Raw genomic sequence first — 15,759 nt, forward strand, 5'->3', positions numbered from 1 at the left:
GGAGGAAGGGGCGTGGCTTCAAGCTCCCTTCGGAAAGCGTGTTGATGACAATAAGCCCTCGCAGAGCGAGGAGCGCATGCGCACTCCAACGCTAGGTCTGCGAGACGTAAAAAATGTCCATGCAACAAACTGCCAAACTCCCACCCGAGGTAACTTCTCTGGCAGAGTCTACAAGACCTAGGCCTCCCAAAGAAGCTTATAAACACAGTGAAGCAACTCCTATAAAATTTAGCATTCGTTAGATTTGGTCCAATGAGAGAATGAAGCCCAAATTTGTGACTAAAAACCTGTGTCAGTCAAGGTTGTGTTTTAACACCTGTGCTTTTCAATCTCTTTATTAATAACCGCAAAAAGAATGTGCAGCTTTAAATCTGGATGTACTAACCATAGGTGGCGAGAAAATACCAATCTTACTGTTTGTTGACAGCGCCGTATTGTAGAGCTGTACAGAGGTTTTAATGCAAAAGCTGCTTAGAGGCTTCAAAAGCTATTGCACCAGAACAAATCTCAGGATCAACATCAAGAAATCAAAATTCATGGTGTTAAATCCAAAATGTAGTTTGAAGAATGTTATCCATTTGTATGGCAGCCCCTTCGATCGGGTCTCTTTCTGTTATTACCTGGGAATAAGGTTCAACCAGAATCTATCCTGGACCAAATAGGAGGCCAAAAGTGAATTCGACTTACTCCAACACACCAATGCTGTCATGCAATTCTGTGGCTAATGTGGCAGAAGATTACTTAAACTAGCAATACAGGCCTATCAAGCAAAAACATTGGCAGTTGGTCTCTAGGGGGCTGAACTCTGGGGTTTCAACAAATCTCTTGGATTGCTAAAACTTGAAAACCAGTTCCTGGGTCAGTTATTTTGCCTAATTCTGGGACACCAACGGCTGCATGAATAATGTTGAAGCTTTTTATGGCATTAAAACCCATCCTCTGTTGGTTTCGAATTTGAACTAAACACAGACTGGCAACCTATCTTAGTTCCGTGTGCGAGATTTGGCAAAGTCGCAATTTACACAAGTTGCCATGGTTTGACCATATCGCCATCCCCTAACAGGCATAGGATGCCCTAAATTCTGAAGCAGCTAATTACAGGAAATCAATTGTTCTACAAGAACAACAAACAGAGTGTCAAATCATTGCTAGTATTGAAGGAAGTTAAATTTGCCCCGCATTATAAGAAATATTTGGACCTCCTTTTCCCAGAAATTAACAGATTATATACAAGGTTCAGACTAGGAATATTGTCAGTAAAGGGGTATGCGAACAACTGGCCACACAAAAGCCAATGCACAGGCACTTGTAATTGCATGCTAGGAGGTGACAATATTATCATGCATTTCTTGTTGCTTTGTGGCAGCTCATTGCCAGCCAGGAGGCGCTATCTCAGTACTCTCTATAAGAAACATCAAACAGGGCACTACAAGGTCGCCCTGAACTTGTCTTCAATCCCACGTCAAAGCAATTTATATTCTGGAAGTATGTTTTTCTGCCTCAAGAATCACTGAAGAACATCCAAAATTAAAGCTCTTGTCTGCGCTTGCACTTTAAGTTAATATACCTCTATTGCATGTAATTTTTGGGGTCCATTATGTGTTTTATGAAATTTACATTTTTCTGGGAAGATATCTCTGTTTTAATTGGGGAAATTGTTTTATAATTGCCGTTGATCTTTTAGGTGATTTATATATCATATTTTAAGATTAGCATGGCCTAACTCTAGGAAGGGATCAAAGGCGATGCAATTGCAATCCACGATAATTAAAGTAATTCGATCCACCATCCCGGTAGCTTACCCATTTTATGGGACAGGTTTTATGGTATTATGTACTGCCATGAATCAACTGAGTAGATTGGGGAACGACTTGTGTATTTTTATATCTTTAATACATATTTAGCACTTAATATCTGTATAGTTTTTATGCTGTGTACCTTATATTGTATGACTTACACCAGTGAGCTGAAACAATAAATAAAATACCGTTACTGTTAAGTACCTGGGGAACTAAGCCACCCCCATAGCTATGCACATCATAACTATGTTTGGCGAATAACAAAGGTATTCCCTCCTAAGTGAGGGTCGGATGTCGAACAAATCCAGAAACCAAGCCTTGGATATCGGAGCGGTGTACAGTAGTCATCGAGGCAAGCCCTTCACAGATCACGTGCCAACAATTGTATATATTGGATGGCAAATCTAGGGCACACATAAAAATCAACTTCTGGCTATTCCACACTTGGACATCTATCGGGGACAGTACAGTCAATCATGTGGAGTAAGACTGGCGTTACAGAAGCATGATGGAGATATTCCAAATAAAAAAATGTCTTTAAGTATTGGTAATTAATTGAGCAGTGCCACAAGTCTGTCTCCTAACACGCTGTAAAGCCCTGGTGGCAAAGAGCTTCGATTCACATAGCTTCGATTCACATAACATTAAATACATATTTGCTACCAAGGTTTTTCGAAGTCTTGGCAGTTAAGGCATGGTGAATTAGCTTGATCTCACAGGGATCTTTTTTGAAGCCTGGAAATGTAATCTTAAAATCACACGTAAACTTGAGTAATAAAACATGGCAAGTGGAGAGACCACACTCCTGACCTGTTGCTGATTGAGCGTGAGGAAGCTCCCATCTACATATACTTCACCCATAGTTCTAATCCCAGGAGCCTCAAACTACTTCACAAAGCTTGCATTCAAAGGTGACTTTTAACTCCTGCACCACAGACAGCGGGAAAGGAAAGGTGAAATAACATCCATCTCTCAAGAGGAGGAGTTCTTAATGCCCTGGAGAGCATGTAGCACTGGAACTAGATAAGCATGTGGCCCAGTTGATGGAGAAAATAAAAGGTCTAGTGCCTCTAGCAGGATGGATCATGTTCAAGAGAACACCACTTAAGCAGACCCTAGCCATGGGAGCAGCATAAAGGACAGAAGATCAAGAAAAGAAAATATTACCAATTCCAGTCCGCCACGGAACTTACTGAGTTAAAGTGCATAAATACTATTGGAAGTGGTAGGTCCTCATTAAGTAGAAGAGAGAAGAGCCATCTTAAATTATTCTGCCTGGATCACTCAGGATTAAACGTAGACTGGTCAAACAGGACAAGGTATGGCAAATACAATTTGAAGGCTTGAATTGTAGCTAATATCTTGTTTTCGGTATTTACTAAGGATAACATCCTGAAAAGAAACATATCTAGCTAGCTTTTCAGGTGTTAAAAGCAGTGTGATCAATGCAGTTCTATTTCATGATAGCATCCAACCCTTAGAGAGGGCCTCATATTTTCAGAGAAGTTAAGGAATGCTTATATATTAGTATTCTTTATAGAATTCAACACTAATCCCACCATGCCCTGGGGCCTTGCCATTGGCATACTCCTGCATCACCACTCTATCTCTACAACTGACAAAGGCACATTTAGTGGTTCCCACTGATCATGCTCAATTCATGCTAAGGCGACTTCATGAAATTAAATGAAAATAAAATTTGTAGAGCTCAAGAAATTACCCGGGCGTATCTAGGCGCGGAGCGGATACTAGGTTAGGAAGATCCTCAGAAACCAAAGGTATTTACGAAAGGGCCTGGTTTTCAGACGTTTCCTGAAATCCGGCAGATTGGTCTTAAGCTTAAGTTCTATTAGAAGAGAGTTCCATTGCCTTGAAGGGCATACAAGGAAGCCTCTCCCTCCCCAGCTAGCTTTTTTAAATCTGAGGCCTAGAAGCTTGCCGCTAGTGGATGAGCGTAAGGGTCGTGTGGGAATATAACGTTGAAAGTGTATCAGATAGTCAGGGCCAACAGCTTGTTGAGCCCTGAAAGCAATGCAAAGTGCCTTAAACTGAATGCGTTTATCTACGGGGAGCCAGTGTAATTGGATCAGTACTTGGAAAGCTGATTTATGTTTCGGAGTACCCAATAGTAACCGAGCTGCGGCATTTTGTAGTGTTTGTAGTTTGTGAAGAAAACGCTTTTGGATATTGATAAAGAATGCGTTGCCATAATCTACCTTAGAAGAGATAAGAATTGTTACTACCCTCTTCTGCAGGCTTGAAGGAATCCCTTTCCTTAGAGTTTTCAAGATCAGGAAACCTGAGGAGGTGATGTGATTTATTTGTCCTTCGAAGGACAAATTGGTGTCAATAATCACCCCAAGGTCTTTTACCTTGTCACTAGGGGTAGGCAACGTCCCTCGTTCTTGGGGCCACCAGTTGTTAGACCAAAAAGAATCATTGGTGCCAAACAGCAGAACCTTCGTTTTTGAAGAATTTAGTCTAAGACAATTGCTGCTCATCCATTTCCCAATGTGAAGCATGCAGTTATGGAACTGAGCTGCCTTGGCTCCAGAGTTATCAGTGACGGATCCAGCAATCTGCGTATCCGTGTAAGAAACTAAGGAGAAGCCAAATGATCTAATCTGAAAGAAACACGTTAGTTTGATTCCTTACCTTAGAATCCCCAGGCATCAGGCTGGATCCGGAAAGATTTTTCGTCAGCAGTATCCCTGCGCGTCGCTAGGCATCGTCTGCGGCTCCGCGTCCGTCATCGGCGTCGTGATCGCCGGGATTATGTCGTTGGAGTACTTAGACGCCGCCCTTGCGCGCTGACGTCAGTTCTTCTTTTTTCCGCGCCAGCAAGCGCAGATCCGGGAAGAGCGTACCCTTAGTAATTTTTTTACTAACTTTTTGGACATTTTGTCTATCTTTTTCGAGTCGACTTAGACTTCTGGTGCTGGTAGGGATGCCCGGGTTCAAGGCGTGTGACGTCTGTCACCAACTCATGTTGGTTACTGACCACCACCATCGGTGTCTCTAATGTCTTGGGGCCGACCACGATGACAAGTCGTGCCCCGACTGCTGGGCCTTGACGTCGAAAGCTAGGTGGGAGCGGTCCCGCAAGCTCCTCGAGATCCAGCAGTCGGCTCCGCGCCACTCGAGGTCCCGGTCGAGGAGGAAGTCGAGGGACCGGTCGCGGAGCCGCAGTCATCACCGCTCGTCAGGATCCAAGTCCTCGCACTCAGGGAGGTCGAGGCATGGCAAAAAGAAGTCTAAGAAGCGACATCGCTCTTCTGACTCCCCTCGCCGGTCGCGCGACTCGGCCAAGGGTTTGGGTGGCACCAACCTTGTAGCTCCTCCGGAGTCGCATCCGGCCCCACACCTTGCGGTCCCTGGGGTCCATGAGACTCCGGGCGAGATTCGAGACTTCCTTGTGGCCATGAGGACTCTCTTCCCGCCGTCGAGGCCTGCCGGTGCGTCTCTGGGCTCCACAGGTCCGACTGGGGTTCCTAGCGAGCCGGTGGTTTCGACCCTGGCGCCGTCGTCTACTTTGGTCCCGACGCCGCAGGCTCCCGTGTGATCCAGGCCTGGATCCTGGTCGACGCCAGTTGACCTCACGACTCCTCCGCTGGCGCCGACCCCCATGGTGTCGCTCCCGGCGCCGTCCTGGGACAACGCCGTCCCTGGTTTCAGCCCCGGTCCGGGTCCGGCGTTGGAGTGGCACCGCTCGGTGCCGTCTCCGGCATCGATGGGTGAGCCTTCCGCCTATGACCCGGCTCGGTCATTTCTGCCTGTTTACGGATAAAGGGGAGGACTGGGAGGGGTCTGAGGACCCTCTGGCACAGCAGTGCCAGTTAAGTCAGGACTGGGCAGATGAGCTGGGGGAGGCCAGTGATCTAGACACTTCGCCTGACACTGGTTTCATCTCTCCTCCTTCCGTGGCTACGGAGGAGGGTGCTACTTCTGCTGTGGTGCTGCGCAGGGCGGCCCAGGCCTTGCGCCTGCAGCTCCCTGCAGCGGCCGTGAGGACTAACCTCCTCACTGAGGTGCTTCAACCGCCAGTTAGCTCTTCAGGGCCTCTGGTGCAGTTTAATGAGGCCCTCACCGATGTTCTGATGGGCACTTGGTCCAAGCCCTCCACAGTCTCTCCTGTGGATCGGAACGTGGCCCGGCGCCACCGCCAGCTCCGGGCGACCCCTGCTTTCTGTCCGTACACCCCACCCCTGAGAGTCTCGTTATCCAGGCCTCCAAGTCCCAAACCGCCTTCCCGTCCGCACCTCAGGACCAGGAATCCAAAAGGATGGAATGGTTTGGCAAGAAACTGTTTTCCTCGCTCAGTCTTGGGTTGCGGTCCATTAATACCGCATGCCTTTTGGACCGTTACACCCACTCTCTGTGGGATACAGTGGCGGACGTGCTGCCCCAGTGTCCAGAGGAGGCCAGGACACAGCTCACCCAGGCTCTTGCCGAGGGGCGTGATGCAGCACGGTATTCCATTAGATGCGGACTTGACACCACGGACTCGCCGGGTAGAGCGATTGCAGCGATGGTGGCGATTCGTCGTCACGCCTGACTGAGGTCCACAAACTTTTCAGGGGATGTCCAGAGCACTCTCATGGACATGCCCTTTGATGGCAGTTGCCTTTTTGGTGACAAAGCGCTGGAGTGCTTTAAGGACTCCAGGGCTACGGCCACGTCCTTGGGTCTTTCGGCCCAGCGCCAGCAAACTTCTGCTTTTCGCCCCTTTCGTGGCCAAGGAAGGGGTGCCCCCGCACGTTCGTCCAGCCACAGGCCGCAGAACCAGCCTCAACGCGGTCGTGGACGTGGATTCTGCTGTGGCAGAACAGGGGGACAGAGAGCCAGTCAGTCCACATCCGCTCCCGCAGCATCTGCCTCAAAGCCTTCCTAGTCCGAGCTTTCAGGCCCATTCCACGCCAGTGGGAGGCAGAGTTAGCCATCACCTGCTCCACTGGCGTACCATTACTTCGGCACGTGGGTGCCGCAAATCGTCCGAAGGGGCTACTCCCTCCCCTTCGAGGCGACCCCTCCAGCCATGCCACCGCAGTGCCACCGCATGTCGGGGGATCACTTGCAACTTCTGCAGGACGAAGTTACGACCCTCTTGGCCAAGGGGGCCATTGAGCGTTTTCCTGGCCCAGAAGTAGGACGGGGTTGTTACTCCCACTACTTTCTGGTTCCCAAGAAGAGCAAAGGGGGCCTACGCCCTATCTTGGACCTCAGGAGCATCAACGCCTTCCTCCGGAAGGAGAAGTTCAAGATGCTGACTTTAGCTCAGGTTCTGACTGCCCTAGACCCTGGAGACTGGATGGTAGCGTTGGACTTGCAGGATGCTTATTTCCATATCCCCGTCCTGCCGGCCCACCGGCGTTACCTGCGGTTCACGGTAGGCCACAAGCATTTTCAGTTTACCGTGCTCCCCCTCGGCCTCACCAGTGCCCCTTGGGTGTTCATGAAAGTGATGGCGGTGGTTGCAGCTCATCTGCGCAGATTAGGGTTTCCAGTCTTCCCCTATCTCGACGACTGGTTGTTGAAGGCGGGCTCGCCCCGAACAGTCGTCTCCCACCTCCAGACTACGGCCGACCTCCTGCATTCGCTGGGGTTCTCCATCAACATGCCAAAGTCACATCTGAGTTCCTCCCAGAAGCTCCTCTTCATCAGGGCGGTTCTGGACTTGGCGCAGTTTCGGGTCTATCCTCCCGAACTGCGAGTTCGGGATATTCAGGCTCTGATTCCGATCTTTCAGCCTTTATCCCGAGTTTCGGTCAGGATGGCCCTACGGCTGCTAGGTCTGATGACCTCCTGCTGGTGCATCACACCAGGTGGCGGATGCGGGCTCTGCAGTGGGACGCGAAGTTCCAGGGAGCTCAACATCAGGGCAACCAGTCCGACCACATCCTGATCTCGGAGGGCACTGCAAGACAGTTGCAGTGGTGGCTCACGGACCGCGATTGGGTCAATGGCAGATCCCTCTCCCTACCCCAACCGGAGCACGTAGTGGTGACGGATGCGTCCCTCCTGGGATGGGGGCCGCCACATAAGAGAGGCGGAGATCAAAGGCCTCTGGTCTCCGGCGGAGTCCCGGCTCCATATCAACCTATTGGAGCTGCGGGCGATCCGGCTTGCACTGAAGGCATTCCTTCCCTCTGTCCGGGGAAGTGTAGTGCAGGTGTTCACGGACAACACCACCGCCATGTGGTATTGCAACAAACAGGGCGGAGTGGGGTCGTGGACCCTTTGTCAGAAGGCTCTGCAACTCTGGACATGACTGGAACATCAGGGCATAACCCTGGTGGTTCAACACCTGGCGGGCTCTCTGAACGCCAGGGCGGACAAACTCAGCCGCCGGTGCATGATGGATCATGAGTGGCGTCTGAACTTGGACGTGGCGCAAGGTCTCTTTCGGCAGTGGGGAGAGCCTTGGTTAGATCTATTCGCCACCGAAGGGAACGCGCAATGTCATCAGTTCTGAGTGTTGGAATTTCCAAGGCGGCACTCGCTCGGAGACGCTTTTCGTCACGAGTGGAATTGCGGTCTGTTATACGCCTTTCTGCCTATACCACTTCTGCCCAGAGTGCTGAAGAAGATCAGGCGCAACTGGGCCCAAGTCATCCTTGTGGCTCCAGATTGGGCACGAAGATACTGGTATCCCGAGCTACTCAGTCTGTCAATTGATCCCCCGATTCGACTGCCTCTTCAGGAGGACCTTCTGTCTTAGCAGCTGGGGACGGTCCTCCACCCAAACCTGTCCAGCCTTAACCTCCATGCGTGGAGATTGAGCGGCGGCAGTTGATGCCATTTGACTTGCCTCCTAATGTCTGTGAAGTCAGTCTGGCAGCCAGGTGTCCCTCCACTAAAACTGTATACGCCTGTAGGTGGAACAAATTTGTGGCATGGTGCACAGCAAAGGCTGTGGATCCCCTTTCCGCCCCTCTTTCTGAGGTTCTCTTTCTTTCCCTGGCCCAGCAGGGCTCTGCTTTGGACACCATCAAGGGATATCTTTCAGCTGTTTCAGCCTTCTTGAGGCTTCCTGATCAGCCTTCTCTTTTCAAGTCCCCTGTTGTCAATAGATTCTTGAAAGGCATTACTCACATGTTCCCTCCTGTTCCCTTTGTAATGCCTCAGTGGGACTTGAATCTGGTGTTAACTTATCTGATGTGCGCTCCCTTTGAGCCACTTCCTAACTGTCCTCTTCGTCTTCTGACTCTCAAGACTGCTTTCCTGGTTGCCATCACCTCTGCCAGAAGAGTGAGTGAGCTCCAGGCTCTTTCTTCTAAACCTCCTTTCCTCTCTGTCCATCCGGACAAGATTGTTTCTTCGGACTCGCCCTTCTTATCTTCCTAAGGTGGTTACTGCCTTTCACATCAGGCAGTCCATTACCTTACCCACCTTCTTTCTGCCTCCGCATCCCTCGAAAGAGGAAGAGAGGCTCCACCGTCTGGACCCAAATCATGCGCTCTCCTTTTATCTGGATCGCATAAAACAGTTCCGGGTGGACGACCAACTCTTCGTTGGCTACGTGGGGGCAAAGAAGAGGCGGGCATTGCACAAACGAACCATCTCTCGGTGGGTCGTTTTGTGCATTAAGGTCTGTTATTCCTTGGCTAAGAAGGATCCTCCTGTGGGGCTGAGGGCCCATTCCACTCAGGCCACAGCGGCTACTACTGCCTTGGGACAGGGAGTCCCTCTGCAGGACATTTGTCAAGCAGCAACGTGGGCCTCGCTGCACACGTTTGCCAAGCATTACTGCCTGGACAGCCAAGTCCGGAGAGACGGCTTCTTTGGCCGTTCCGTTCTCCAGGACTTCCTAGTGTGATCTTGGTTCGCAGACCCACCACCGGGATTGGTATTGCTGGGGTATCTATTCTAATGTAAGGAATGTAACTAACGTGTTTCTTTCAGATGCACAAGTTACTTACCTTCGGTAACGATATATCTGTAAGAAACATTAGGTTCGAGGCATATGAGCTGCAGATTGTACACTTAGCATAGATCGCCATCTGGTGTTGGGCCCGGATGTTTGCAGTTTGTTTTTGTTCTTTGGACAGTCTTTGGAAGTCACGAGTTCGGTGACTCCTCCTTCGGTCCGTACTGCGCATGGGCTTCGGCTCCATCCTCAGATTGTTTTTTTTCCGCCATCGGGCTCGGATGTGATACTTCGTGCTCCGGTTTCGAACTTCTACGGTTCCAGCCTCGACGGAAAATCCTCGTTTCTTCGAGTTTCTTCATCATCATCTTCATCTCTCGAAGCGGCACTTTTCTCCATCCCGTACATCGGCACCGGCCTTCGGGCCCTCCTCGACTCCGGTCCCGGCCGATGGAAAGGACTCCGTTCAAAAAGTGCCCAAAATGTGGGTCTAAATTTCCCCACACCGACCTCCATCAGGTGTGTAACCTTTGCCTCTCTCCAGAACACGAGGCCAGAGACTGCCCCGCCTGTAAGTCTTTTCGATCAAAGAAGACCATCCGGGATCGAAGAGCTCGACGCACCATGGCGCACTCATCGTCCGCAGCTCCACCGGACATCTTCGGAGACGGCGCCGAAGCTTCGGGGCAACTACACACCGAGCAGGAGGAAGACGTCGTCAGCGCTTCCGAGGCCGACGACTCCGACGTGGAGGACATCACACCGGCGCAGCGGGTCGTGAGTACTGTACCCCCTCCCACCCCCGTGCCCAAAACCAAAGAGACTCGGGTTACACCCTCGCCAGCTGGCCTGGATAAAACCAAGACCAAAGCTTCTATCACCCCACCTTCGGGCCCGGTGTCGAAGCCTCCAAAGTCTCACGGCAGCTCGGGATCGAGCCAGCCGACGCCCGGTGCCGAAAAACAGCATCCGGCACCGAAGAAAGTAATACCCAGCTCGACTCCGAAGCCACCGGTGCCGAAGCATGGACTCTCGGTGCCGACCAAACACAAACACAAATCCGTCGGCACCGACGCTCCGGCGCCGAAAACTCCCTCGACGCCGAAAAAAACGGAGGCCCCAAAAAAGCATGGCGCACAGAAACCATCGAAGCCCTCGGTTCCGAAATCATCGGTGCCAACGGACGATTCGGCGCCACTGGCTCTGTTTACACCAGACCCTTTACAAAAGACTCTGTCTAAAGATCCAAAGACTGGGCTATTGACTTTAATTATCAAGAAAAGACGCCTTGATACTCCGGCTCCTCCTCCACCACCCAAACGGAAGGACTCTGCTACTTCTCCCCTCAGAGTGCCCTCCCCACTACCTCCTCCCCTGCCTCCTCCACCTCCTCCACCCCCTCCCAGGTCTCCGCCACCTTTACCTCATTACTCTCCGACCCCGTCCCCAGATCCGGACGACGGGGACCCGGACTATGACCCGGCGGACGCCCCAATGGATCCCACTCCACCGGGGACCCCAGACCCATGGGAAGATTACAACAACCCTGATATACCTGATATGCCTCAGGACGACCTATACCCATCCAGGCCGTCTCCTCCAGAGGACTCCTTAGGGTTTCATCATTTAGTGCAGAGAGCAGCACACTACCATGGGGTGGACATGCACAGCGAACCAGTGGAAGACGACTTCCTACTGGACACATTTGACATACAGGACAAATCCACATCTATTTTGCCCATGCTTAAGGGTGTCACCAAGCATGCCGCTGAAGTGTTCAAAGACCCTGTCAGGGCCAGGGTACTGAACCCTAGAATAGAGAAAAAGTACAAGGCGGCACCCACAGACCCTGCATACATTAAGGGCCCTGCTCCCTTAGATTCCCTAGTTGTCTCTACAGCTAGAAAGCGGGCTAACTCCCAGTCCTCAGGAGAAGCCCCACCGCCAGACAAGGAATCCAAACTCCTAGACGCGTCTGGCAAACGCACCGCCTCTCAAGCTGCAAACATGTGGCGCATTGCAAACACACAAGCGCTACTTGCGCGCTATCACAGAGCACACTACGACGAACTTGAGGCTCTTATGCAACACCTTCCCGAAAAACACAAGCGCAGGGCTCATGAACTGATACAGGAGGGTAAACTAATTACAAACACCTCCATTAAGTGTGCCCTCGATGCAGCCGACACTGCTTCTAGAGCCATAAATACCAGTGTCCTGCTTCGTCGCCATGCCTGGCTCAGGATCTCAGGGTTCAAGCCTGAAGTCCAGGCATCCATACTCAATCACCCTTTTGACCAACAAACTCTCTTTGGGCCAAAGGTAGATGAAGCGTGGGAAAAGATGAAAAAGGACACAGACACAGCAAAGTCTATGGGGGCACTACAAACACAAGCCTCTAAACGTTCCTTTCGACGCTCGTCCTTTCGTGGCACAGGCAGAGGCTTCTCCACCGATAGCGCCTCTACCTCCTACAAGTCCCCTCCTCAAAATACCTTTTCAAAGGGCAACCAAAGGGGTGGTTACAGAGGCAACAACAATAAGGGCAGGGGCAAAACTAACACCACCCGTTCTGCCACCCCACCCGCACAATGACTTCCCTCCGCTCCCCCAGACCATCCCACTCCGGTCGGGGGCAGACTACAAAACGTTATCCACGTATGGGAGTCCATAACATCGGACAAATGGGTGACCCAAATCATTTGGTCAGGGTACTGTCTCGAGTTAACATCTACCCCACCCAATATCCCACCAAGGCACCGTCCAATGTCTCAAGAACATTCCACACTGCTCAAACAGGAGGTACTCTTCCCTCCTCCAAAAACACGCTATAGAGCAGGTCCCCGTCAATCAGCAAAATCTAGGGGTCTACTCCCTATATTTCTTAATACCAAAGAAAGACGGGACCCTCAGGCCCATTCTGGACCTCCGGCCTCTAAATGCCTACATACATTCAGACCATTTCCACATGGTCACCCTACAACAAGTCCTCCCGCTCCTCTGTCAGGGAGACTTTCTCACTACCTTGGATCTGAAAGACGCATACTTTCACATTCCAATACACCCCTCTCACAGGAAATACCTCAGGTTCGTGGTGGACGGGCAGCATTACCAATTCACGGTTCTCCCCTTCGGGGTCAGCACCGCACCACGGGTGTTTACCAAATGCCTAGCGGTAGTAGCAGCACACCTCAGACGTCAACATATTCACGTCTTCCCTTACTTAGACGACTGGCTGATAAAAGCCGCGTCCTACCACCAATGTGTGCAACATACAAACAGCACCATCCAACTGCTCCACCAGCTAGGCTTCACGGTGAACTATCAAAAGTCCCACCTCCTACCATCTCACACAAAGCAATATCTCGGGGCCACTATAGACACCTCCAAGGGTATTGCCTATCCAAACTCAGCCAGAATCACAAGCATTCAAGCCTTACGCAAAACATTCCTTCCTCAACACTCTCTTCCAGCAAGAGTGTTTATGAAGCTCATAGGAATGATGGCGTCTTGCATTTTCATAGTGCCCCATGCAAGACTCCACATGCGTCCACTTCAAGAGTGCCTAGCACAACAGTGGAACCAGGCCCAGGGTCAGCTGATGGATCTGGTGTTGGTGGACGGCCGCACACATCACTCTCTGCAGTGGTGGAACACCACAAACCTTTCCAAAGGGCGGCCGTTCCTGGACCCGGTTCCTCAGGTGATTCTAACAGCGGACGCATCGCTCTCCGGCTGGGGAGCGCACCTCCTACACCTCACAATGCAAGGTCTATGGACGCCACAGCAAAAATCGCTCCACATCAACCATCTGGAGCTCTTGGCGATCTTTCTAGCCCTAAAATCTTTCCAAAAACAGATTTCGGGCAAAGCAGTCCTCATTCGCACAGACAACATGACTGCAATGTATTATATCCAAAAACAGGGGGGGACACACTCTCCCCAGCTCTCCCACTTAGCCCAGAGCATATGGAGATGGGCAATTCCCCAAAACATCTTTCTCCTGGCACAACACGTTCCAGGCGTACAAAACACCATGGCAGATCTGCTCAGCAGACAAACGCAACAACTACACGAATGGGAACTGCATCCACAAGTTCTTCACCCATTCTTCCAACAGTGGGGGCATCCTCAGATAGACCTCTTCGCCACCCACGAAAACAAAAAATGCCCAAGCTTCGCCGCCAGATACCCACACCCATTGTCCAAGGGCAATGCGATATGGATGAACTGGTCAGGCAGATTTGCATACGCCTTTCCACCTCTCCCACTAATTCCATTAGTGGTAAGGAAGCTACAACAACATTCCCTCACACTCATTCTAGTAGCTCCGACGTGGGCCAGGCAGCCGTGGTACACCACACTACTACAACTATCAGTGGTACCACATCAAAAACTGCACCTATCCCCATGCCTCCTAACCCAGAACCATGGAGAAATCAGGCACCCGGACCCAGCTCAGCTCAACCTGGCGATCTGGCTCCTGAAATCTTAGAATTTGGATACCTTAACCTTCCCCCTGATTGCATGAACATCATCATGGAAGCCAGACGTCCTACCACTAGAGCATGCTATGCCGCAAAGTGGAAAAGATTTGTAATTTACTGCCGTAACAATACAATCAACCCTTTAGATGCATCCATACAGCACATCATATGCTATCTGCTCCATCTTCACAGGTGTAACCTGGCATATTCATCCATACGCCTACACCTAGCAGCGATCGCTGCTTATCTACAAAACAGACAGCATTTATCACTGTTCAGAGTGCCCGCTATTAAAGCCTTTATGGAAGGCCTTAAACGAGTAATTCCTCCCAGGGCACCACCTTCCCCTGTATGGAATCTAAATTTAGTTCTTACACGGCTAATGGGTCCGCCCTTCGAACCAATGCATAAATGTGAGCTACAGTTTCTCACCTGGAAAACAGCTTTTCTCGTAGCTATTACTTCCCTTAGAAGGGTTGGTGAAATACAAGCGTTCACTATACAGGAACCCTTCCTACAAATACATCACAGCAAGGTCATACTTCGCACAAATCCGAAGTTTCTGCCCAAGGTCATTTCCCCCTTCCATCTCAATCAATCGGTGGAATTACCTGTCTTCTTCTCGCAACCTCAATCTGTTGCAGAGAGGGCCTTACACACACTCGATGTTAAAAGGGCCTTGTTGTACTACATACAAAGAACGCAACCTTTCAGGAAGACTAAACAATTGTTCGTTTCCTTCTCTCCACCACATAAAGGCAACCCCATCTCTAAATCAGGGATAGCTAGGTGGATTGTAAAGTGCATACAAATTTGCTATCAAAAGGCAAAAAGAAAATTATCTGTTCCGCCTAAAGCCCACTCTACAAGAAAGTTAGGGGCTTCTATGGCTTTTCTAGGGAATATACCCTTAGATGACATCTGCAAAGCAGCCACATGGTCTACACCGCACACCTTCACAAAACATTACTGTGTAGATGTGCATTCCAAGCAGCAAGCTAGGGTGGGCCAGGCTGTACTAAAGACACTTTTTCAAACCACTGCAACGGATACCGGTGGTCGCCGCTAAGGTTGGGTACTGCTATATAATCTATGCTAAGTGTACAATCTGCAGCTCATATGCCTCGAACGGAATATGCTACTTACCAGTATGCATCTGTTCTTGGCATGTAGAGCTGCAGAGTTGTACACGCCCACCCGCCTCCCCGGCTACCTGTATCCGTTCCAGTACATCTTATTTAGATACAACACACATGGGTTTCTCACTGTTATTACTACGCTCCATCATTTCCCTGTTGGCGAAAAACAATCTGAGGATGGAGCCGAAGCCCATGCGCAGTACGGACCGAAGGAGGAGTCACCGAACTCGTGACTTCCAAAGACTGTCCAAAGAACAAAAACAAACTGCAAACATCCGGGCCCAACACCAGATGGCGATCTATGCTAAGTGTACAACTCTGCAGCTCTACATGCCAAGAACAGATGCATACTGGTAAGTAGCATATTCCTTAGATTCCTTACCGCCCCACCCATCCTCCCCGTTCTGCGAACTGATATCTAGGGTTAAGGTCATCCCTTTCAGGGCCCTAGTTTCATGGCACCAGTG

The sequence above is a fragment of the Triturus cristatus genome, chromosome 7, assembly GCF_964204655.1.
Source record: "Triturus cristatus chromosome 7, aTriCri1.1, whole genome shotgun sequence".
NCBI lineage: Eukaryota > Metazoa > Chordata > Amphibia > Caudata > Salamandridae > Triturus > Triturus cristatus.